Genomic DNA, 27,571 nt, shown 5'->3' on the forward strand with positions numbered 1-27,571 from the left:
AAAGTACAACACCCATTCCTATTAAAAACACTAGAAAGCATAGGAATAAGTGGAACCTTCCTTAAAATTATAAATAGCATCTACCTAAAACCATCGACAAGCATTATTTGTAATGGGGATAAACTAGATGCATTCCCAATAAGATCAGGGGTGAAACAAGGGTGTCCATTGTCGCCCCTATTATTCAATTTGGTTCTAGAAACATTAGCTGTAGCAATAAGAGAGGAAAAAGAAATTGAAGGAATTAGAATAGGAAAAGAAGAAACTAAATTATCACTTTTTGCAGATGATATGATGATTTATTTAGAGAATCCTAGAGAATCAAGTAAAAAACTACTTGAAATAATAAACAACTTTAGCAAAGTTGCAGGACATAAAATAAATCCACATAAATCCTCAGCATTCCTACACATTACTGACAAAGCCCAACAGCAAGAGATAGAAAGAGAAATTCCATTCAGAGTTACTGTAGGCACTATAAAATATTTGGGAGTCTATTTGCCAAGACAAACCCAGGGCCTATATGAACATAACTATGACACACTTTTCACGCGAATAAAATCAGATCTAAATAAATGGAAAAATATCAGTTGCTCATGGGTAGGCCGAGCTAATATAATAAAAATGACATTTTACCTAAATTAATCTATCTATTCAGTGCCATACCAATCAAACTACCAAAAAATTATTTTACTGAGCTGGACAAAATAATAACAAAATTCATCTGGAAAAGCAAGAGGTCTAGAATATCTAGGGTATTAATGAAAAGACATACTAGAGAAGGTGGCTTAGCCATACCAGATATTAAACTGTACTACAGAGCAGCAGTCATCAAAACTGCCTGGTACTGGTTAAGAAACAGGGGTGTGGATCAGTGGAATAGGATAGCTACACAAGAAGGAGAAATCAACGAGTTTAGCAATCTACTCTTTGATAAACCCAAAGAGGCCAGCTTCTGGGCTAATAATTCACTATTTCACAAAAACTGTTGGGAAAATTGGAAAATGGTAGGGAAAAAACTGGGCATAGACCAATATCTTACACCATATACCAAAATAAAGTCAAAATGGGTTCATGATTTAGGAGTAAAAGCTGATACTATAAGTAATTTGGGAAAGCAAGGAATAGTTTACTTATCAGATTTGTGGAAAAGTAAAGAATTCATGACCCAACAAGAGATAGAGAGCATTACAAAATGCAAAATGGATAATTTTGATTATGTCAAATTGAAATGTTTTTGTACAAAAAAGCCAATACAACAAAGATTAGGAGGGAAGCAGAAAACTGGGAGAAAATCTTTGCAACTAGTATCTCTGATAAAGGCCTCATATCTAAAATATACAGGGAACTGAGCCAAATATATAGGAATACAAGCCATTCCCCAGTTGAGAAATGGTCAAAGGATATGAACAGGCAGTTTTCAGAGGAAGAAATTAAAGCTATCTATAGGCATATGAAAAAATGTTCTGGATCACTACTGATTAGAGAAATGCAAATCAAAACAACTCTTAGATACCACATCTCTCCTGTCAGATTGGCTAAAATAACAAAACAAGAAAATGATAAATGCTGGAAAGGATGTGGGGAAATTGGAACATTGTTGCATTGCTGGTGGAGTTGTGAGCTGATCCAGCCATTTTGGAGGGCAGTGTGGAACTATGCCCGAAGGGCTATAGAAATGTTCATACCCTTTGACTCAGCAATACCACTTCTAGGGTTGTATCCCAAACAAATCACACAAGAGGGAAAGGGACCCATATGTACAAAAATATTTATAGTGGCTCTCTTTGTGGTAGCCAAGAATTGGAAATCAAAGGGATGCCCATCAATTGGGGAATGGTTGAACAAGCTGTGGTATATGAAGGTGATGGAATACTATTGTACCATAAGAAATGGGGATGATGCAGACTTCGTAACAACCTGGAAAAACCTACACGACATAATGCTGAGTGAGCGGAGCAGAGCCAGGAGAATCTTGTACACAACCACAGATATATGGATTCCGTGAGGACCAACCCTGACATACTTCGCTCTTCGCAGCAACCTAAGGTGCAAGGACAACTCCAGGGGACTCACAATGGAGAATGCTATCTTCATCCAGAGAAAGAACTATGAAGTTTGAATACAGATTGAGGTGCACTACATGCTCGCTTTTTTTTTTTGCTTCTCTTTTGTTTTGGGGGGTTTTTTTGTTTTTTTCTTTTTTTTTTTTGGTTCTGTTTCTTCTTTCTCATGAGTCATTCCATTGGTCATAATTCTTCTCCACAACTTGACTAGTGTATAAATTAATTCAATGCGAAGTTATACATAGTAGCTATATGAGATTCCAGGCCATCTTGGGGAGGGAGGGGGGAGGGAGGGGAGAAAATCTGGAACTCAAAACTATGTAGAACCGTGTGTGGTAAACTAAAAATAAATAAATAAATTATTTTTTTAAAAAATGGAAAAGGCAGCAGAAGTCCAGGAACAACCTTACCTAGTACAGTCCACACTTCATGTAGAAGCAGCCTTGGGTAAGGGTGAAAGAATATCACCCATCCGCTCACCATCTCATAGGCCACCTAAAGACAGAGAACAATCCTCTGCACAGTGGAGATTTGAAGGAAGAGAGGATATCTCTCCTTCTAACCAAGATTGCACCCTTATCCTACTGTCACTTATGGGAGGCAGGAGAGAATAAGGAGACCGTTCAAGGTCTTCTACTTCATACCGAAACAAGTCCTTTCAGTGCAGAGCTACCACATGACTAGAAGCATCAAGGGAATTGTCATCTCCAAGGGGTCTAAGTGCTGAGTTACTCAATTAGCCAGCAAAAAACAGGCAGGAAATATCTGCATATGTTCTAACCAACTCACATTATGATGCCATAAGCGTTTTCATTGTTCTTGCAAAGAGTAGGAATGGGTTCAGTGAGCCAGTCACATTTCCTCACCCCTTTCATTCTTATTACCAGCAAAATGAATGAACAGACAAAATGCATTTATTAAGTGTTTACTTTGTGCCAAATACTGTGCCACATTGGGAATATGAATTTGTGAGTAAAATAACCGTTGTCCTCATGGAGCTTATATTCTAATGCAGCAATAACACATTAAGAGGAGTAGCGACCAAAGAAGGAAGTTATAGTCTGGGAAGTCACAGAGATGGTGAATCGTGCAATAAAACAGTCAACTGGCATGCTCTTTCCAGAAGCACCTAGGTTAGCTAGGTGGTGCAACAGATAGAATACCAGGCCTAAAATCAGGAAGAGTTTTCATGAGTTCAAATCTGGCATCAGACACTTAGTAGGCTGGGCAAGTCACCTAACCCTGTTTGCCTCCATTTCTTCATCTGTAAAATGAGCTAGAGAGGGAAATGGAAACCACTCCAGTATCTTTGCCAAGAAAACCCCAAATAGGGTCACAAAGAGTAGGACACAATTGAACAACAAAATTCCAGAAGCAATGATAGTTTTGATACGATTATAGGAGTGCAGAGAAGTCAATAACTAGGGTCAAGAGTTCAATTCTGGGCAGATGACAAAAAAGGTCACAGGAAAACTAACAAATTTACTCACCTCTCTACTTTATCCAATAGATTATAAGCTCCTTGAGGATAGGAACTGGTTTTTTGGGGCTTTTTTTGCCATTCTTTATATTCCCAGAGCTTAGCACAGCATTTGACATACAGTAGGTGCTTAATAAATGCTTGGTCTGCTCTTTGCAGCTCGCGCCGACCATGGGAATCTCCCGTGACAACTGGCACAAGCGCCGCAAGACCCGGGGCAAGCGCAAACCGTACCACAAGAAGCGCAAGTATGAGCTGGGACGGCCTCATCCACACTGTGAGAGTCCGAGGAGGCAACAAAAAGTACCGGCGCTGAGGCTGGACGTGGGCAACTTCTCCTGGGGCTCCGAGTGCTGTACCCGAAAAACAAGGATCATTGATGTGGTCTACAACACATCCAACAATGGTCAGGACCAAGACGCTGTTGAAGAATTGCATCGTGCTCATCGATAGTACCCCATACCGCCAGTGGTATGAGTCCCACTATGCGCTGCCGTTGGGTCAGAAGAAGGGAGCGAAACTGACTCCTAAGGAGGAAGAAATTTTAAATAAAAAGCGATAGAAGAAGATCCATAATAAGCACAAGGAGCGGAAGAAGAATGCCAAGATCAGCTCACTTCTGGAGGGACAGTTCCAGCAGGACAAGCTCCTTGCCTGCATCGCATGCAGTCCAGGCCAGGCTGTGTGGCGGGGCAGACAGCTACGTGCTCGAAGGCAAAGAACTTGAGTTCTACCTGAGAAAAATCAAAGTCCGAAAGGGCAAATAAACCCTAACCTGGACATTCTCTAATGGAATAAATCCCCAGATCATTAAAAAAAAATGCTTGGTCTATTGACTTTATTTTATTTCATTAGGATCATAAATTTAGAAGTTGAAAAGACCTTAGAAATCACTTATTTCAACCTCCTAATTTATAGTTGAGGAAAACTGTGGCCACAGAGAAGTGAAATAATTTACACAGCTAGTGAGCAGCAGGGCTAGTATTTCACATACCGATTCTTTGGATATAAATCCATTACTTTTTCCATAGGATTATGTTTCAATCTCAGTGAAAGTTTGTCCTAACAGTGTCTCTAGGAGACTTCAATAATGCTATAGTGCAGGCTACATGTCTAGCCAAGAATAGAATCTGATAACTCTCTGACCTACTGTCACTGTTACTTAAGGTTGAGGAAACAGGGGATTGGCAACCTTTTTTATTTAATATAACCAGAAACATATGTACTCTGCCCTGAAAGACAGAAGTAGTTACAATTCATGCAAAATCTGTTCAATGATGGATTATACCAGGCAAATTTTTCCCAAATGTTTTACAGTGAGTTCTTGGCAACTGGGATTTTGTTCTTTGTTTAGTTTTTTTTCTTACCATAAAGTAATTCTACCGATTGCTAGAAGTTATTAACTAATCAAATAAAGACAATATCACCCACTGGATTTCTCATTTCTTCAGGGACATGATTACTATTGATTTTCATAATGTTCCAACTGCAGAGGTAATAACTGTATTCCTCTGACCTGGCACTCCATCATCAGAGAGATATTCAAACACAACTCAACTTGACCTGTATCCAACCAGACAGCACTGAAAGCAAGCTATGAGTGCATCAAAACTGAGTTGCTCAACCCATCTAGAACCAAAAAGATTATGGACTATTTGCCCTGGAGAAGAGAAGGCTATAGCCTGATTTAATCAGTGTCTTCAAATTAAAGAGGACTGGAACAGAATGATTCATCAGCTGTTCTTAATCACCTCTGGGGAACAAATCAGAGGAAGCAGGTTTTAACTACATGAGAGGCTTTCATTAGATTTAAGTGAGAATGTCCTAAGCAACAGTTGTTAAACATGGAATGAATGACTAAGAAAGACTATGGAATTTCCTTCAGAAAGAGGATAAAACCTCATCAAGCTCAGATGATTTAAATGAAACTGACTGAAGGTGGAGAGAACAGACAGAATGACTTCTCAAGCTCTACCTCTTGACCTAAAATTGTGATCTTATGATTTCTTCAAAATTTACAAATTCAATTGCCCTATTTATTCATGTGACTTCCTTCTCTGATCTTCTCTGGCCCCATCTCCCCGGGTCCCACAGTCCTTTCAGAGCAATGTAGCTAATTCATGCATGGGACAATTTGCAAACTGCCAATTTGCAGATTAATTGCCCCCAAACAATATGCTGTACAGACAGGTTGTCCACACAGTGATCCCATATCTTTTTGTGCTAAGGATGACTGGTAATGGGCAGTTGAAATGCTTTCTGGGCAAACAATGGACTTGTTCAAGTGTGCGACTATTTAAGGGGAAGCAGTTACGCCCACCACGGGTGGCAAAGGTTTGGGCAGCCTGAGGCCAGCTGCTAGGTCCTGTCATGAGAATACAGAAGACATGTGGGTGAAACAAAAGCAGCCTGGCCCTATTACCCATTCCAGCCCAGAACAACGCAGAAATATCAACAGCATATGGGTCCTGAGGGACTTCTCTCATTTAACAAACATTACTTTCCCCTTCACAAGACAACAATATTTGGATATCTTAAATCAGCCGAGTAACTAAATTAAATTCCCAAGGCAGCCAGAACCAAGATGCTAATTGGCTTGGCTCATGATTCTCTTAATGGAACTCCCCCTCACTGAAACAGATTGGCTCTTTTTTTTTCAGGGGACTAATTATTAATTGAAGTAATGAATAGAAAAGGATTGGAAGGCCTGCGTACCCCTGCTTGGTAAATTTTAAACCCCCGCTATTCACAAACACAATGGAGAGGTGAAGCGTCTTTTGCCAGACAGGAAAGCAAAGGGACAAACCAGACAGGACCAATGTCAAAACAAACTGCATTTTTCTTTTTTTCTTTTAAAACATTTTTGAGTCCCTTTATAATGATTTGCAGCAGTCTTGCTCTCTCTTTTCTCTGCCAAGATAATGAAAGACCACATGATTTCCCAAAACCTCATACCATTAGATAAAGTGATGTGTTCAACAGGCCAAAAGAATAGTATGCTTAAAAACTAAAGCTTGGATTTGAAGTCTGATGAGCAAAAGTGTGTTTGCTTTTTTCCGGGAATAGGGGAGGAAATCTTAAGGTCACTTTCTTTTCTTCTGTAGCTTTGTGCTTAACACTTCTGATTCTGGGTGTTTGCAAGCATGTGCATATGTTTCAGGGCCCTAATTCCATCTCCCCTATAATGAGAATGGAACATCCTACTTGGGGGCTAGTACGCGTGGGTCAATAACCACTGCTTGGCATCAAAGATAAATCATTGTGCAGCAACTGCAACCTACTTAGTAAAGTCTGATGCCTTTAAATTTAGTGGAAAAGCAGAGTTTAATTGGAAAAGCAAATTAAAAGTGAACAGACAAGAAAAAAAAAGAGCAAATGACTTTTTCTCCATAAGTAAGCCAGAGACATTCCATCCAGGGATTTAAGAGAGATTGTGATCTCTATTTCTCTTGTTAAACATGGGGTTTCCTGAGTCCTCTAGCATGCTTAGGTTCACATCAGTAAGAGATGCCAGGACTATTAGTTAAGGAGAAAAAAAAGGGTTATCCACATCAAGTTGTTTGCAGGTCAAATGGGATTTAGGGCCTCATTGGGGAGGTTTTCAAACCCTTTTGCCCAAGTAGTATCTGCCTTTCGGGCCTGAAGCTGTACCTCAGTTGATGTCTACACAGATTTGTTTTTCTTTCATCTATCAGCACAAGGCATTTCAATAACAACAGTGCTTGACTGCACTCTTTATTACACAATACAGAGGACCTGAGACTCAAGAACAGGGGTCCTTTTAACCAGTAAGACTATGAGTTGATGTAAGAGAGTTTGTCCATTTAAAGTGACCCCCATAGCATTAGGTAATCTAGCAGCATTCCCACTGTGTGAGATAGGGAAACAAGAGGAAGTTGAATATCATGCACTGACTCCTAGTCAGCTTTAAGAGCTATATAGGCTGTTCTTGTAAGGAAAGCAATCCCCCAGCCAAGCTGCTCTTCTTTCTTACCCAACACAACAAGCCTGTCATCATTTGCTCTGTGAAACTTCTGCTAGCCGGTCTTAATTAAATGGTTAAATCAGGGATTAAAGCAGAACTTGTTCTGTAAAATCTGGATTCAGTCAAAAGGCCACTTAAGGATCTAGAAGACCACATGTGGCCTCGAGGCCACAGGTTCCCCACCCCTGGGTTAAATAGTGCAAGGCAGGTTTGTGGGACAAGGCAAAATCCAGTTAGAGAAGCTGTGTGGCTCATGATTACCAAGATCATCTCCTGCCACCTGCAGTCCCAGAGGGCCTATCTTGCCTGCAAACCTCCATTACACCTCCAGGCAGGCCTCTCTCCAGCCACTTACAGGGTCTTCCTTGACTTCAAGATTCTATCAAATTCCTGCAGGGGTATACTAGAGCCAGCTTGAACTGGGTCTTATGAGCCAAATGTTAAATTTAAATTTTTAGTGTGAGCATTCACACCTCAGAAATTGGCAAATGCTCCAGATCAGGACTTGGTTTATTATTCTATTTTGTGTTTAGACAAGGAAGTAAAGGAGAAAATGTTAATAATAAAGATTAAACTGAAAAATATGTGGTGCATGCCTTTTTTTTTTTTGAGAATCGGTTATTAAATATTTACTCACACCCCAGGCACCCTGTCCAGCCGTGTACTGCCCCACAAGGCTTGCTTTGCCCCTTTCTGAACACCCTCCACATCACCACCCCCCTTTCTTTCAGAGGCAGAGTTAGTTGACTCGCTGGGGGTCACATAGCTAGTAAGTATCTGAGGCTGCATTTGAACTCAGGTCCTCCTGACTCCAGGACCTGTGCTGTATCCACTGTGCCACCTAGCTGTCCCTCCACAACCCTTTTCCAGGCACACACTAATGCCTACCTAATGCACTGGGACAACTCCACCAGAGGACAAATAAGTGGACAATGATAACCTCCCTGAACTTATCCCTCAATGATGAATGTACTTCTACTTTGTCATACCCATACCATCCCAATAATTCCAGTCTGTGCCATTGTTCAAGCTGTTTCTCTTCCCTTATTCACATCCCCCTCAATTCAACCTCACCTCCTCAACCTTCCAAATTAAAGCTACCCAACCCTTCCACTGTGCTCTCTAGAATTCCTGCTTCATAAATAACAAACTAGATTTCATCTTAAACCTTCTTATTCATTCTCTCCAACTCATTGTACTCACTTTTGAGACCTGACTCCTTCCTGATGACACAGTTTGCCTGGTTACCCTTTCCAATACTGGGTATACTTTCACTGGTCATGGTGGGAGAGTTGGATTACTCTTTTGTTCCCCAATGTCATTTCCTGGTTCTATCACCACCATTCAGTAATCTTTCCTATTTTTGGTTCATTCAATCCCTATTTATCAACCAAACAAGATTCTGGTAGCTATTGTCTACTGAGCACCAGGACACTCTCCTTCCTTCCTCAATAAATTCAGTATTTGGTTCATCATCATTCACCCCTCTCCAACACCTCCTGTCATACTAGGGGACTTCAATGAACATGTCAATACTCCCTCTAATACCATAACCTCCCAATTCCTTGACTTACTCATTTCCAATTACCTATTCTCTACTCCACCACACTAGACACAGAGATGACCATATTCTTGATTTTACCACATACCACAAGTATGGCACATCCACGTTCATGAACTCTGAAATTCCTTTATCTGATCATAATCTATTGTCATTCCCACCTCTGCTTACAACTCCAAACCCTGTTTTTCAACCTCGCCATGATCATCAACCCTGCACTGGCTACACCCTCTTCTCTTTTCTGCCCCTTGGTCAACTGGTTCAGTTGTACAATGTCTTCTTTTCTCCAGTCCCTTACCTCTCTATCGTAACAAAGGTCTTGCCCTTCAAAACCGCAGCCTTGGATTCCTCCACCAACCACTCACTGCCTTCTTTCCTATTTACATGCTGCTGAACAAAGCTGCAGAACAAAACTGCATAAACAAGGTCCACTACAAGTTTATGCTACATAATCTTAACTGGGCCCTCGATGCAGTGGAGCAATCCATTTGTACCTCCTTAATCAACTTACTATCCTACTGATGAAAGCAGCTTTCTCAATCTTTTTCCACCCTCCTCACGCCTCCCATGCCTCCCCTTAGTCCTACCCTCTCAGTTGAGAATTTTGCTTCACTCATGCATTCAGTCACTTTTCAGTTGCATCCAACTCTTCATGACCCCATTTAGGGTTTTCTTGGCAGAGATACTGGAGTGGTTTACCATTTTCTTCTCCAACTCATTTGATAGATGAGGAAACTGAGGCAAACAGGGTTAAGTGACTTGCCCAGAGTCACACAGCTGGTAAGTGTCTGAGACCAGATTTGAACTCAGGAAGATGAGTCTTCTTCATTCCAGGCCTGGAACTCTATCCACTGCACCACCTAGCTACCCCACCTTGCTTCATATTTTACCAAAAATATTAAGGCCATTAACTGAGATATTCCTCTTCTTCCCTCCTCCTCATCTCACATCACTCAGATGACTTCTGCCACCATCTCCTCCTTCAATCCTGTTTCATATGAAGAGGTGGCCCTTTTCCTTGCCAAAGCAAGCCCCTCTACAAGCAAAAATTATCCCATTACAACCTCTCTTATTCCTATCCTCTCACATATTTTTAATTACGCCCTGTTTATTGACTGCTTACCTACTGCTTACAAATATGCCCATGTTTCCACCATCCTCAAAAAATCTTCACTTGATCCATCCATCCCTTCTATCATCTCTCCTCCCTTTTGTGACTAAACTCCTAAAGAAGGTCATCTATAATAGCTGTCTCCACTCTTTTCCTCTCTTTCTTCTTAACCCTTTACAGTCTGTCTTCTAACCTCATCATTCAACTGAAATAGCTCTCTCTCTAAGGTTTCTAATGATGTCTTAATTGCCAGATCTAATGGCCCTTTCTCAATCATTCTTCTTGACATCTCTACAGCCTTTGACACTTTCAATCACCCTTTTCTCCTTGACAATCTCTTTCCTCTAGGTGTCTGTCACTACTCTCTCCTGGTTCTGCTCCTACTTGTCTGAACATCCTTCTCAGTCCCTTTTGCTGTATCTTCATCCAGGTCATTCCTAGTAACAAGGGGGATCCCTCGAGGCTCCATCCTGGCCCTTTTTCTCTTCTCCCTCTACACAATTTCACTTGAAGATCTCATCAGCTCCCCAAGTATCGTCTCTATGCATATGATTTTCAAGTCTACTTGCCCAGCCCTAACCTCTCTGCTGACCTCAAGCATCACATCTCCAACTGCCTATTCTATATCTCATTTAAATTCAGCATGTTTAATAATGAACTTATTATCTAATAATCCAATAATAATAATCCAAACTCTCCGTTCTTCTTAACTTCTTCTCTATTACTTTCAAGGGCATCAATATCTTCCCAGTCACACAATGTAGGTGTCCTCATCATTTCTTCACTCCCTTTCACTTCCCATATCCAATCAGCTGTCAAGCCCTGTTATTTCTATCTTTATAACATCTCTTGACCACACTTGCCCCTTTTTCTCTTCTTACTTTGCCCCCACTCTGGTCCGAGCCCTCATCACCTCAGGCCTAGACTATTGAATAGCTTGCTGGTGAGTCTGCCTACCTCAGGTCTCTTCCCACCCAGTCCATCTTCCACTCACTTGTCAAATTGATCTTGCTAAAACTTGTCTGACCATATCAAACCCCCCCACACACACATATATTCAACAAATTCCAATGACTCCCTATTACCTCCAGGACCAAATATAAAATCTTCTTTTTGGCTTTTTAAAGCCCTGCACAACCTGGCCCCTTCCTACCTTTCTAGATTTTTTATACTTTACAATACCCTACCCCACCCTCCATACTCTTTTATCCATTGACACTGGCCTCTTTGCTGTTCCTTGAATAAGATACTCTGGGTATTTTCATTGGCTATTCCCCATACCTGGAATTCTCTCCCTCCTCAATTCTGCCTCCTGTCTCCCCTGGCTTCCTTATGTCCCACCTCTACAGTAAGCCTTTACACCTCTTATTTCTAGTTCCCTCCCTCTGTAGATCATTTGTTATTTATCTTTTATATAGCTCGTCGTACATAGTTGTTTGCATGCTGTCTCCTCTATTAGACTGTGAGCTCCTTGAGGGCAGGAACTGGTTTTTTTTTTAGCACAGTGCCTCCCACATACTAGGTGCTTAATAAATGCTTATTGACTGACTGCCCCATCACTTAATCACCACCTAATAAAAGGAATCAATATTTAATGCAACTTGTATTTCACTGAAAGAATAGTCCCACTTATTCTCATCCTGAGCCTCCATCTTTACATGTTGATGTCTTCTACTATTATTTCATAGATGAGGCAAGTTAGTTAGTAATTTACTAACTTCTAAATATCATGTTCTAAAAAGTATAATTTACAATAATGGAACAAAGCAGATGCAGGAGTTAAAAACAGGACTATTACTTGTACTCTTTGAAAAAGGCTTTTACCAACTTCATTAAATATGAATTCAAAAGTTTTCAAATAGATCCAAGATGACTTATTTACATGAAAGCCAGAGAAACAATTAGGAATTCTAGATACTGGGGTAAATTCATTTGCAGGGGAGGGGAGTGTTGAAATATGCAGAGGACATACAATCCAGCCAGGTAGAGCCATACTGGGAGAAGGTACAGCTCTCCTTCCCAGAGAGTCCATCCCCAGTCCACATAAAATAGACTCTCCATTAGAAGAGACAGTGCAGTGTTCTTGTCTGCGTTTTGCTCTCATCAATGAAATGTGCAGAAATTCTCAAAATAAAAAATTAGTTGATCCCTCAACATATTTGGATTCTCACTCATCTAAGAATAAATAGAAATTTATTGTAAAAGCAAAATTGTAGCCAGAGATACCCTCACTTAAATATAGATAAACTGTTCTTGTTCATGTTTCTAATTAGCACAACTTTATTTATCAAACACATACAATATAGGTCAAGTATGTAGGTCATGACAGATTTGTGGCAAGGATATTTGGCATCGAAGGCATCAATTCAACCAGACAAATAACCACATTTTACTTTGTCCCCAAAGCTCATAGATCATTTTATATCCGCTTTGTTCAAACTAGCCAGGAAAAGAAAGCATTCTTAAATGCTAGACCTTTTACTCCTTACTAAATTCCTTATGACAAATACGGCCAGCGTAAGGTTTCAATTAAAGAGAGCATCAAGAGAAAAAAATGTCATCGAGTGCTGTGCTTAGAAAATCAGTGAGTGTTATGGTCAGAAAATAGCCAGTAAAGTCAACAAGAAGTATCAATTAAGGACTTGCTACATGCCAGGCACTGTGCTAAGTGCTATGGATACAAATAAAAAAAACAGTCCCTAGCATCAAGGCACTTGCATTGTAATGAGAGAACAATAGCAGTCAGTCAATAAACATTTAGTAAACACCTGCTGGGTGCTAGCTACTGTGCTGAGCACTGGGGATACAAGGAAAGGTAAAAGATAATCCTTGCATTTGAGAAGCTCAAAACACGCAAATAGTTATGTACAAACAAGATATATACAGAATAAATTTGAAATAATAACAGAGGGAAAGGGACAACTAGGTGGCACTATGGTTAGAGCACTGGGTGTGGAATCAGGAAGATTTGAGTTCAAAGTCTAGTCTCGGACACTTCCTACCTGTGTACGCTAGCCAAGTCATTTAACCCCTAGTTGCCTCAGTTCCAAATGTGTAAAAAGGGAACACACTAGAGAAAGAAATGCCAAACCACTCTAGTATCTTTGCCAAAAAAAAAAATCATGGGCAAAAAAGTCCATGGGATGATGAAGAGTTGGACATGACTTCCTGTAGAAGGTGAGATTTTAGCTGGGGTATGAAGAAAGCCAAAGGCTAAAGATGAGAGAGAGCACATACATTGAACAAACTCCGACGACTCCCTACTACCTCCAGGACCAAATATAAAATCTTCTTTTTGGCTTTCAAAGCCCTTCACAACCTGGCCCCTTCCTACCTTTCCAGACTTCGCTAATGAAAATTTTAGGGGTCCCAAGGAGTGTTTTATGTGAGGAACAATAAATAAAAAGGAGTTGAAAAGATAGTGTGGAGCATGGTGTTGACTAGGAGCTTCATTAAAATGTAGATTCAAGAGAAACTCACCTGTGGGAGAAGGGGGTCAGAGGTCAAAGGGAAAAGGTAGCTGAATACCTAATTTCAGAGAGTTCACATTCAAGTTGAGGAGTCAACATGCAAACAAATATGTATATATGTACAGGGTAAATTGGAAGCAATTTCAGAGGAAAGTCTGAAGCAGTAGGGAGTGGATAGGAGTGGGAAGGCCTTCCTGTAGAAGACGGAGTTGGAGCTGAGTATAGAAGGAAGCTGGAAAATTTAGGAAGCAGAGATGCAGAAGAACAGCATTACAGGCATGGGGATCAGCCAGACATGGAGTCAGGAGTTGAAGAGTGTCCAGCAATGAATAGCTAGAAGGCCAGTATCACTGGATCATTGATTTTGCCTCCCTCTTCATCATAGCCCAGGTCTTAGTGTAAAATCTCAGAGATACTATTCTCTTGAAGCAGTGATACCATTCCCTTAAAGAATTTGTTGCACAAATTTGGCATCCTCTTGCTCTCAATCATGATTTTCACTTTTATACTCTGAAAACTAGCACAAATCTTCAATCTCCCTCTCAAACAGAAGGGTGTATGCACTTTCCCTTCCTTAAAATGATGGGGCTAGTCATCATTAGGTATTACCTTATTGTAGTATTAGAGTTTCATGGTCAGCTTAATATCATTTACTAATAAATTTGATATTATTAAATCCAAAATTCTACATTAGGATATTAAATTTGCGAATGACTAGGACCCTTTCTTAATCTGGTCACTATCCCACTCTCAAAGTCTATACTAATGTTCACAAAACCCATTTTGGGTCCTTCCTTTGTGTATCAGAATTTGAACTAGTATAACCCAGTGACCTTTGTTCACCATGCTGGTCTCATGGATTGGGTGGTCATGGTATTCAGGCTGACGTTGTGGGCAATGCTGCTGCCTGCCCATATCTTACCTAAGAGGGACTGGAAGCAGTGCTTGAGAGAGCTGATAGCCAGACCAAAAGCAAAGATGAAAGCTGTTGACTAGGACAGTTAGAATCAACATTAATATAGTAAGGTAGATCTTAGAGCAGTGTTGAATTCCAGAGTACCAAGAATTTGTGGCTTTTGAAAACCTCTTCAGCTCATGAGACAGAGGGAGGACAGCCTTCTCTCCATTGCCCTTTCCCACTTTCCTAATACAAACCTACTTGTAAAATCTTATAGAGAAGGATGTTGTAAGATTAAGAGCAGAGTTACTTTATACAAAGAGGAGCAAAGACAAAAAAAAAGATTTATAGAAACTTGGTAAGAGACCAAATTATTGCAAAACATCTGGAGGACATTTATAAGAATGAAGCTATAAGGAGAATAACAAACAGATGAAAAATGGGAAAGAGCTGCATTTCTATAATAAACTTTTTGCTCAATTAGTAACAGTGGAATCACCAAATTTGAATTCCAATGTCACAGTCACCAATGTGCTGCAAAAAAAAGTATATAAATGGCACTAAAGAAAACAAAGATTGGATAATTGACAGTTGGGCTAAACTAAGTATACATGGAAGAAATCTATATTGGAGACAACACAATTCTGAGGGTCTTGAGATTTAAATTCTCAAGATATGCGAAAGGAGGAAGGATAATAAATGTTTGAAAAACCTTGTCTGTTACAAATGAATGAATGAACGAAAAAATTTATTAAGTGCTTACTATGTGTGCTGGAGACACAAATATAAATCTCAAAGATAGCCCCTGCCCTCTAATGAAAGAGACAACACACAAACAGAAGTAATGGCTAAGGAAAAGCACTTTGGTTTGGAAAGATATAGGGATGATTAGTAAGGCCATGGAAAAGTAGATTAACAGACCCTATCCATGAACAATGTCATGAGTTTGATCATAGTTCATGGTTCCCGAACTGGAGGGAGGAAGAGACAGTAATAAACTACAAATTAGTAGAGTAAGAAAAGGTACAGGGTGGAACTTAAGGAGGTTAATGACAATATGGAGGAGATGGACAGAGAAACAGGAATGAAATGAAGCAAGACTTGGGCTTTTCCTAAAATAATCATCTTGGAGAGCCAATTACCAATTAGGAGAGTGGGCTCCCAGGAAAAATGTTAGCGAAAAAAAAATTTTAAGATATAAATACTCATCTATATGCCTAGTTTTCCATCTCTACAAAATCTTTACAAGTGTTATCTATATACACATTAAGGATATCATCATAATCTATACTACTTTGTAGATGAAAATTTTAATTTATATTTGTTAAGGTCAGAATTTTTTAAATTTTAATGATGTTCAATAAGGATGAATTCAACATCTTATACTTGGTTTCACAAAATCACCTTCACACATACAGGATGGGAGAGGAATGATTAGTAGTTTGTATAAAAAAGATCTGGGGAATTGAATAGAGTACAAGCTCAATATGTTAGCAATATGATATAGCAGCCATTAAAAAAAAGCTAATGCCACCTCAGGCTAAACTAAAAGAGGCATAGCTTCTAGGAATAAGGAAGCAATAGGTCTGCTGTATTCTGTCTCGGTCAGACCACATCCTGAGTATTGTCTTCAATTTTGGGTGCCATACTTTAGAAAAGACAAAACTTTAGAAAAGACAAAACAGTTCAGAGGACAACCAGGTATGGTGAAGGGCCTTATATCCATGCCATATGAAGATCAGTTAATAGAAATGTTTAGCCTAGAAAAGAGAAAATTTAGAAAAAAATGTAATAGCCACCTTAAAGTATTTGAAGGGCTAATATTTGAGCAGCTAGGTAGTACATTGGATAGAGTGCTGGACCTGGGGTTAGGAAAACCTGAATTCAAATCCAGTCTCAAATACTAGGTGTGTGACCCTGGGAAAGTCAGTGAACCTCTGTTTGCCCCAGTTTCCTATAAAATGGGGATAATGGAATGTACTTCACAAGGTTATTGTAGGAATCAAATAAAATAATATTTGTAAAATGTTTAGCTCAATGCCTGGCACATCATAGGTACTACAAAAACGTTAGCCAATGTTATTATTAGCTATCATGTGGAATAGAGAACAGGCTTCTTCTGTTTGGCCGAGGAGACAAGTAGTACTCACAAGTAGTGAGTAGAAGTCCCAGAGAGACACACCCTGGGGTTTGAAATCAAGAAAAACTTCCTAATAATTAGAGTTATCCAGCCTATTCCAAAAGTGTAATAGGCTGTCTCCGGTAGCAGAGTGTTCTCCTAATGAGAGGTCTTCATGCAGAAGCTGGATGACCAATTATGGCGTATATACATAGTGGGTATTCCTTTTCAGGTATGGACTGGACTCAGTGAAGTCCCTTCCAGTCTAAATTTCTGTGGACCTGTGATACATTAAAGAAATACCTGATAAGCAGCTGTCAGTCCATGATTCTTTACAAAGATGGGGGACCTTGAGTGGGCAGCACTACATAAAACATTGACATTTTTCAGTATGTTGGTTAGTTTTGCTGAACTTGTTTCCTCTTTTTAATTCTTTTTTACAAGGGATTGCTCTCTGAACACAGAGGAATACAGTGAGAAATGTAGGTGAATTAAAAACAAAAGATATCATTAAAATGTATTTTTAATGTTTTAAAAAGAAACATGGTATTTCAACATTTCCCACTCAACAAGAGTATATTAAGTCCCTACTGTGTGCCAGGCACTGCTAAGCTTTGGGTATACAAAGACAAAAAAAAAGTCTCTACTCTAAAAGAGCTCCCAGTCTAATGGGGAAGTAAGGTGTAAACAACTATGCACAAGCAACATATATACAGGATAAATTGAAAATAATCAACAGAGCAAAGGAAGTTGCTAAACAACTAACATTCAGGGGGATTAGGAGGTGCTTCTATAGAGGGTCAGATTTTAGCTGGAATCTGAAGGAAAGACATCCAGTAGAAAGAAGACCCGGAAGAAACAACAGAGATTTCCTTTGAACAAATTCATGGAGAAAGCAGCAGAGGATAGCAATGTTTCATTTATTACATTAACATTCCATGTTATTTTTAAAAATTGCTTAGTATGTTAGCACCATCTGAGCATTTTAAAAATTATCATTTTCCCAAGAACCGAGTTCAATGATGGGTTCTTCAAATGATATTTCAAAAGGACTTAAAACTCAGAAAAATGTCCATTGAATTACTAGTATTATATGTACAAATTAATGACTGCATGTGAGATTTGCACCTCAAAAAAAAATGTGAATTTGATTTTTCCCAGCCTTGAAAATGGTTTCAGGTTTTGGACTCAGTATGGAACTGGAACTCTATGTTCATGGTAGTAGACTGCCACCTAGTGGTTCAAAAAGTAAACTTGCAAAAGGAGACAACTTCCCAACACTTTTTTTCATATTTCTTTCCCTTAAACTTTTTGTAGCAATATGCACTCTTGATTATGCCTTTCTACTTGAAATTATTTCCGCGGCTTTTGTGACACTATTATCCTGGTAGTTCTCCTATTTCCCTAACAACTGTCTTTCTCTCTTCCTTAATGGTTATTCATACACGCAAGAATACCCTAAAGTCTGACCTTCTAAAATATTCACACTCATGGCATCAATATAACTTCTTCAGCTTTGATCTGTATTCCAGGCTTCGGCTCCATACCATCGCCTTCTCAATATCTTCGCTTGTTTTTATTTCAAGCTCAATCTATCTATAGCCAGTTATCTTCTGTTCCCAGAAACCACCACCCCATCAGTACTTTACATTTTTTGATAACCTGAGTACCATAGTTTTAGAGCCAAAAGGGCTATTAGTAATTATCTAGTGCAACCCCTATTTTTAACAGTCCAAGAAACTGTGGCCTGGAGCTGTGAAGTGATTTGTCCAAGGTCACATAGGTAATATTATGGCAGGGCCAGTATTTAAACTCAGATTCTCTCACTCCAAATTCGGCACTCTTCAGGAAAATTAATGGCCTCCCAAATCATGTGATCTTTGACTCCTCCTGATCCTTTTCAGTCAAACCTTGTTTATTCCCTTTTTAATAACATGTTTCACATTTGATCCTTCCTTGTGGATCAGTAACACTTTCCACTCTCATTACCACTACCTAATTTATTGTAAGGTTCCTCCTGAGGTGCCTAACTCATCTGACAGTCCTGGAAATTCTAACATTTAATGTTTCTTGAGAGGCAGGGAAGGAGTCAGAATAGGAAAGGAGGAGCAATCTGGGTCTATATTTTCATTGGTATAGGGAACTCAAGATAAGGAAGCTCTCTCTAATATTTCTTATAAACTTTCTTGAACCACGTTGTAGTTATTTGAGAACTTATCTTTTTCCCTACTGGATATCAAGGTCCTTCATAACAAGAACCCTACTTTATTTATCTTTGTACTTTTTAACCTGATTCAGGATCAAACAGAGGCCTATCATTTAGGTTAAGAATCCGAAGTATCTCTGTAGCTTAGATATCTGAATTGAACCAATAACTATGCTGCCACATTTACTTAAAAACAGATCAAATTGGCTGTTTCTTGGGCAAAAATATAAACACAAGAACATATGCTACTCTTACCCTAAAGTCACTCCCAGGCTTCAGAATCTCTGGACTCCGGAATTCATAAGGACATAACAGTTACTAGAATAGTCTACAACCAATAAAGGCAAGATGTAGTTTTATAGGGCACATAATTTAAAGATTGTAAAACATCACTGTAATAAATAGATCACTCTGTCCTCCAGCAGTCAAGCTGGCTGGGTCCTCTGAACTACTATACAAAAGAAAGGCAAACAGCTATCCACATTCCCCCTGCCTCCTAGAAATTTAAATAGAAACTGGGTGGTTTGGCATGAGAGGGTGATCTAACCCCTTGATGAGTTTGTGATGTATGGAGAAGTTATCAAGCAAATGAAGTAGAATAGACTAAGAGAGGGAAAAGAAACAAGAGCAGGGGGAAAAGAAGAATGTCTGAGTGTGGATCCTTGGAGTCCATTCCAGGTTGAGAGAAATAGCATATGAGTATGGTTCTTAGAGCTGATTTCATTTTGGGTGAATTAAGAATGAGATCCAGATTCATGCAAGATCAAGTGACCTTTGCCTGTGTTTCTGATCACAAAGTTTGCAGTCCCTAGGTCCTTGCCAATACCATGCCCAAAGGGCAACATCAGCATCCTAGGGACTACAATGAAGAAAACTTAGCTGGTGTAAATTGGCACAATACTAAGTCCAAAGGTACCTCTGCTGGGGTAGGGGCAAGGGGAGGTGGGAAAGAAGAAGAAGGCATTGGATGCAGAGTCTGAATAAGTTGCTAAAATAAATGTTTATAAATAAATTCATTATTTATGTGCAAGGTTCTATGCCAGGTATAAGGCAAATGAAAACAAAAAGGATCCTGTTCTCCAGGAGGTTATAGTCAACTAAAGAGATATGACAGGTATATAAGCGTAAGGTTGTAGGGCAAAGTACTTTTCAGACCCTGAGTGGACCTTTTTCAGTTTGGGTTTTTAGCCTTTTAGTGGTCAAACTCACAAATGAAAAGGTCAGAAAACTTGGATGAGGTTGGCAAAGACAATGAACTTGATCTTTCTTGATCATGGATGCTCCAGTGCATTTTTTCCAACCATTCATTTATGTCAAGAGACAGAGAACTTAAATAAAAATCAGGCAATTGATCCTGGCAGAGAGGCCGAAAGTGAGATAGCTTAGTTCTTAGACTTGGCTTCCTGCCACTTAAAAGACAGCAGGCCCCAGAGCTAGGACTTAAAAGGAACAGAACTAGGGACACTTTCCAGTTGTCGTAGGGCAAAGGTTCTGTTTTTATTTTCTGGAAGAGCTTGGCAGCACCCTTGCCAAGGATTCCAGCTTAGCCAGAAGATGGTGTCAGCAGAGCCTAGTAGAGCAGTCCAAACAAATTCCACAGAGTAACCAGCCTAGTGAAGACTCTCCCCCGGTGAGAAGCAAGGCAAGAGGCGGGGCATCAGGAGAGGGTACCAGGGACCTGGTAGCATTGAAGGTATGAGTTACTTATCCACATACATTCCCTATATGTGGACCTCTCCTGCAGGATCTCTGTACTTGTTCACTGTACGTGCTGATAGCATGCGAGTTTTCAGGAGAATGTACCCTAAGATTATGGGAGGGGTGTTCTATTGTAAACCTTCTTCTTATCTTACTATTCTAGGTAAGTGCTTTTGTGTTGAAATGAGTGTGTCCCTTGGCTGACTATTAAAAAGTAAATACATAGTTTGAGGAATTGCAGAACCACAGAGGACCGGAAACCTGGAGAAGCCTCCTCCGGAGACCCTTGTCTGTGAATTCATGTTGGGGAGATGCCCCTGGGAAACTACATAAGTAAATAAAAAATATCTACCAAGTAATTTCAAGAGGAAGAGATCAGGAAAGGCCTAGTGTGAGAGCTAGAAACTAGGGGATTCTACAAGGGGAAGAGATAAGGAAAGAGGAGAGGAAGGGGAGAAGAAAGACAAAGGAGAGATGGAGAAGAGAGGAGAGAGCACAGAAGATTGAGCCAAGACAGTGAAGTAACAAGAAGTACATGCAGCCAGGCTCTAAGTCACAACAACACCTCTAAACAGATGTAGAAAATGCACCAAACTGAGTATTGATGAGGATATAACCAAGTAAAAACACACAGTTTTTCAGACAAAGAGAGAGGTCAACAGGCAGTAGAGACACATGGAGCATTCTAGCTGTGGGCTGGGGGAGGGGCGGGCAGTGACTTAATCCTTGATAACCCCAAGAAAGCAGTAGCAGGAACCTAGAGATCACAAGATGAGACATCCCTTCAAGAAATTCACAAAGCTTGGCCCCACCCTCAAGTTGGAAGTCAGGAAATAGACTGGAATAATGAGAGAGAAAAAAAAAGAATCCCACCATAAAAAGTTTTTATAGTTATGGGGACACTCAGGACAAAAACCCAGAAGGGAATAATTCTACAACATCTATAAGTAAAGCCTCAAAGAAAAACATAGCTTAGGGACTAGATTCAATTAGAGTTTTTAGAAGAGAAGAAACTAGAGGGGTTTTTTAAGTTTAAAATATTTCTATAAATGAAATGAGAGCTCCAAAAGAAAAATTAGGCAAAAAATGAGAGCTATGGAAGAAAGAGCTGGAACGGGAATTAGCAGCTTACCATAAACGGTACAAAACTTGTCCAAACAACAAATTCCCTAAAAATTAGAATTAGAAAGCCAAATAGACGCCAATGATTCCATGAGACAACAGGAAATATTAAATCAAAGTCAAAAGACTGAAAAAATGTGAGGTATCTTATAGAACTGACCTGGACAATACATTAAGGGGAGATAATTTAAGAATCTTTGGATTACCTAAAATCCATATGACCAAAAAAAGAGCATAGACTTCATATTTCAAGAATGCATAAAAGAAAACTGCTCAGATCTCTTAGAATCATAGGGCAAGGTAGAAATAGAAAGAATTCACCAGTCACCTCCTGAAAGAAACCTCAAAATAAAAACCCCCAGGAACATTATAGCCAAAATCCAGGGTTTCCAGTCAATGGTAAAATACCGCAAGCAGCCAAAAGGAATTCAAATACTAAGGAACTATAATCAGGATCACATGAGACTCAGCCACCACAATAAAATAGAAAACTTGGAATATTGTATTCCAAAAAGCAAAGGTTATAGACTTTCAACCAAAATTAATTTAGCCAGCAAAACTAACAATGATTCAATAGGAGAGGAAATGGAGCTTTAATAAAATAAGAACTTCTAAGCATTCCTGATGGAAAAAAAACAGAGCTGTGTAGAGACCCCAAAGTGCAAACACAAGAGTCAAGAGAAACATTAAAAAATGTAAACAATCATAAGGGAGTAAACAAGGAGAAAGTATTTACTTTCTAATGTTGGCAGATGAGTTTTCCCTCAAAACCTTACCATCAGGGGTCATAGAGGGAATCTAATAGAGGGCCAGGGGGTGGTTCTGTTATATATTGATGACCATAAAAGAATGAAAAGGGAGGAAAAGAAAAATACAATGGGGAGAGAGGAAGAATGGAGAAATTTCTCTCACACAATTGGGGTATACAAGTAGATGTTTATACAAACAAGGAGGGAATGGAAAAAAGAGCCTTCCTCAAGTCTGAAATAAAAAGGATCAGGTAATGCTTAACCCTCATTTCCATCCGAACTGGTCAAAGGAGCAAAGAAAATACATACACAGAATTGAAAAGGGGGGGAGGGAGGAGAGAGGAGATTAATAGGGAAGGAGAGAATAGTCCTAAGCAAAACAAGTATGTAGCTCTTTTTCTTGAAGCAAAGAGGAGTAGCCGTCTTTCAGGGAATAGCTGAACAACTTATGATACTTAACTGTGCTGGAATGCTATCATGCTGTAAGAAATGAAGGGAACAACAGAGTCAGAGGAAGTAGGTGGTTCTCACTGGCCTCACTCTCAGTAGCCAAAAATGTTGCAGATGAAGGTGACATAATAGACTAAGCCCTGCAGTGATCTGGCTCAGAGGTGCTCCCAGGCCTGGTACTCCTGCTGTAGCTGATCAAGGAGACCCTGAGGAATGATGCTGTGGCTGGCTTGTTTGCACTCTGTCTGTGATTCAGAGAAGATGAGGTAAGCACAGGGGTCGATGGACATGGGGGCTTCTTCTATGATTTCTACAGGTGAAATCCTACCTTCTCTGTTCCCTCCTCTGCTGTTAGGAAGATCCACCTGCCCCTACCCTGACAGTTGGGCTGGAAGCCGCATGGTTTCAGGGCAAGAAGGTTTCCCTAAGGGGTCTTTTGAAGTTTCTTTCCTGTCCTCCCTTAGCTAGACTAGAAGCATCTGCCTGTTTCTGACAGCCTTTGAGGGGTATTTCCTTAGTACAAACTGTCCCAGGTCCCCTCCCACACCCTAAGGCTTGAATGGTGGTATAACATATAAGTCCAGTTTCCTTGCTGAAGATACAGTCTTTCAGCAATTTGGGCCACAATCATACTGGCCACTTTCTCCAAATCCACAGCACCAGTCCTAGGGATGATGAAAGTAAAATAAAGGTACTTCATACATATATACATACATACATATATGTGCTTTTATTCACATTCATACATATATACATGTGCTCTTCATATCCTTACAGTTCCCCTTCCCACCTTTGCCTGAGAACCCTGGCATGAAACAGCTGCTAGACAGTGCAGTGCAGACAGACAATGCTATATTTGGAGTTCTAATTCTGCCTCAGAAACTTGGACTAGTCATTTAACTTCTCTGTGCCTCAGTTTCCTCATCTATAACATGAGAAAAATAAATAGCACCTACTTCACAGGGTTATTGTGAGGATCAAATGAGGTAACATGTTCAGCACTTTGCAAACCTTAAAGTGCTATGAATGCTAGTTATTGTAGACACATTACCACCTCTTTGGTAGATGAGGCACTAGACATTTTCTCATATTTAAGGTCTGTGTTAGGGAACAAATATGGAGAGGGTACCTGGAGAGAATTGAGTTCATTATAGCAAAAGCCGAAAGTAAAATTGTAAATGCTTTAAGAGCAGGGACTCTCCTCTGTTTTACCTACCAGGGTTCTGGATCATTTAATAATTCAGTAAAAACATTAACTCTGGGGGGGAAAAAAGAAATGAAGGTTTCTGATGGTTTCAGAAAAACCTGGAAAGATGAATATGAACTGATTCAGAGGAAGAACTAGGAGAATAATTTATATAACAATACTGTAAAGACAAACAAATTGGAAAAACTTAGGAACTCAGATCAACACAATGACCATATATGTATTAGCTAGACACAATTCCAGAGGACTCATAATGAAAAATATACCTCCAGATAGAGAAGTAATGGACTCAAAATGCAGATCAAGATATATTTCCTGGACAAGGTCAATGTGGGAATTTGGTTTGCTTGACTATATGTGTGTGTAACAAGGGTTATGTTTCTCTTCCTTTCTCAATTGGAGTGGAGGCTAGGAAGAAATAAAGACAAATTTTTATTTATTGAAAAATTAATTTAAAAAACAACAACAGCAAGAGGAGAGGAAATGTCCTAAAAATGACAGGAAGAGATGAGATCAAGGTCACAAATCGAGAAGTTGATCTTGGCAAAGACAACACCTACCTCTTCCTCAAAAACTGAAACAAAAGAGACTTAGAAACAATGCATAAAGGGCTTTGAAGTATGAAGTAGGGGAGAAGAAGCTGATGGCAGGTGGTCTCTTTTTTTCAGTAAATTAGGAGGTGAGGTGTTCTGCTGAAAAGGGGAGAGAGAATGATGTAGTAGATTTGAAGAAAGGAGATAAAGTTTGGAATAGCTGCTGCATGGAATGTGACAGATCATCAATCAAGGAAAAATAAAAGGATTGCCATTCAGCAGTGAGGGCCCAGTTGTGATTATATATCATAAATTTGTAATATACCTAGTCAACACAATCATATAACTTCTCTAGTAGTATTCAACAGCATGAAATAGAGACAGAAAGGGAGAACTGTGTGGGTAACTCAGAGTTCAGGTTTAGCAAAGTATAAGCAGCAGACAAAAAGCCAAAGGATATGAGTGTAGAAAATAGTGTACAGTTAAATTTGGCATCCACAGAATTAAGCTTGTGAAGGGAAGAAAATGAGATCTAGCAAGGGTGCTAGATTCAGAGAATAGGAAGGGGAACAAGAACTAGAGGTCAAGGTAAGCATGAAATTTAGAACTTGGGTGGTAGTGAGAGAGATGGAAATGTAGCAAACTTATCAGAGAGAGAATTATGAGTGATTCTTATCTATGATAAGATTTAAAATGTGATCATCTATAAAAGTGGTTGAAATGGAATGACGATTCAGGTCAATCAACCAGTGATCATTTATTAAGTGACTAAAATGTGCCGGACGCAGTGCTAGAAATTGAGAATACAAAGACAGAAATGAATCACTCTCTCGCCTTCAGGAATCTCATCATCTAGCAGGTGGAGTCAACATGAACAGATAGAGGAAGATATGCTTCTGATTATCTTCAAGCTACCATTCTTTTGCATTCCTGCCTTCACCTCTGACCTGGAATTCAGGCTCCCACAAATGGGGCTTCTGACTGGTTAACATTCATCTAGAACCACCACACCATTTACTGGCTATCTTTATGCCATACTACTGTACATGTACCCTTCTTTCCTACCCCATGGTTCCTGGAAAGAAAGTGTAACTCATTTGCCTCATGACTACCATTATGATCCCTGTGACTTACCTCTCCAAAATACTCCTCCCTGACCACTACTTTCCTATATATGTTGTCTTTCCTTATTAGAATGTAAGCTCCTTGAGGGGAGTATGTTACATTCTAGTATTATTCTGGCCACCACTTCACACACACATACACATACATATATAAATATAAGTATATTCATATATATATACACACACATATACACACTATATATGTATACAGACTATATTTGTATGTCACATACATATATGTATATATATACACATATGTACACATGTGTTTTATATATAAAATATATGTGTAAAAAAGAGAATGTAAGATCCTTGAGGGGAGGGAGTTATGTTGTAATATTTGCAGCCCAACACTTAACACAACATCTAGCATATTATAAGTGCTTCATAAATTATTTTTCATTCTCTTATTCATACAAAATAGGGTAAAAGGGTAGGGGGGACTAGTAGCAAGCAAATAAAAAAGGCTTCATGTAGAAAGTAGAGTTTGAGCTAAGTATTGAAGGAATTGGGGGTCCTAAAAGGAAGTAGTGAGAAGGGAGTGCATTCTATACATGTTATATTGAGCAACAGCACAGAGACAGGAGACAGATTGTCATGTGTGATGAACAGAGAGAAATTGAGTCTAGATATAAAATAGTGTTCATAAAGGCAAGGGCAGTGTAACAAGGCTGGGAAGATAAGCTGGGGTCAGAATGTGAAGCACTTTAAATGCCAAATCAATCTGTCAACGGGTAATTAAATTATAATTTATTCTAGAAGTAATAGAAAACCACTAGAATTTGTTGTGTAGAGGGATGACGTGGTCAGACCTGAATTTTAGGAAAATCCTCTAGCAATTGTGTAGACGGTTTGGAATAGAGAGCAGGGGGACCAATCAGGAAGCTATTGCAATAATCCAGGAGAGGTAATGAGAGCCTGAACTAGGGTTGCAGATTTATGAGTAGAGAGAAGGAGTTGGGTGTGAGAGAGATTGTAGAGGTAGAAATGACAAGATTTGGCAACTGATTGGATACTTGGTTCTGAAGAAGAGTGAATAGTTGGATACAAGGTCAAGGTTGTGAACCTGGGTGACTGGAGGTATTGTGGTACCTTTGACAGTAACTGGGAAAGTTGGAAGAGACTGGTTTGGGAAAAAGACAATTAATTATGTTTTGGGTGTGTTGAGCTTTTGATACTCTAGAATATCCAGGTTATCCCACTGCCATTAGGTAGTTAGTGATATGGTACTGGAACTCAGGAAAGAGACTGGGATTGGATATGTAGATCTATAATTAATCTACACAGAGACAAAGAACATTAGACCTATGTGGATTGATGAGGTCACTGAGGGAGTGTAGAGAAAGAAAAGAAGGGGGTCAAGGATAGAACCTTGCTGTATACTCACAGATACAGGGTATGATAAGCACTTCTTTTGCAAAGAAGACTGGTCAGGTAAAAAGAAAACTGAGAAAGTAATCATGAAAACCTATAGAGGAGAAAGTATACAGGAAAAAAAGGTAGTAACAGTGTCAACTGATGCAGAGAGGTCAAGAAAAATAAGCAAGAAAAGGCCATCAGAATGCCTGAATATAGATTGAGGCACACTTTTTTTTTTTACTTTATTTTCCTGAGGTTTTTTTTCCTCTGTTTTCTTTCACAACTTGACCATTATGGATATGTTCTGCATGACTATACATGTAAACCTATATTAAGTTGCTTGCCTTCTCAAGGTGGGAGGAGGAAGGAAGAGAGAGAATTTGGAACTCAAAGTTTTAACAATGGATGTTAAAAATTGTTTTTACATGTAATT

At 39.4% G+C, this 27,571-nt stretch overlaps 1 pseudogene; it reads left to right on the forward strand.

Moving 5' to 3' along the window:
- The first annotated feature begins 3,717 nt into the window (after positions 1–3,717).
- Positions 3,718–4,313, forward strand: LOC118844380 (annotated as a pseudogene).
- Positions 4,314–27,571: the final 23,258 nt, after the last annotated feature.

This window comes from Trichosurus vulpecula, chromosome 3, assembly GCF_011100635.1.
Source record: "Trichosurus vulpecula isolate mTriVul1 chromosome 3, mTriVul1.pri, whole genome shotgun sequence".
Taxonomy (NCBI): Eukaryota; Metazoa; Chordata; class Mammalia; order Diprotodontia; family Phalangeridae; genus Trichosurus; species Trichosurus vulpecula.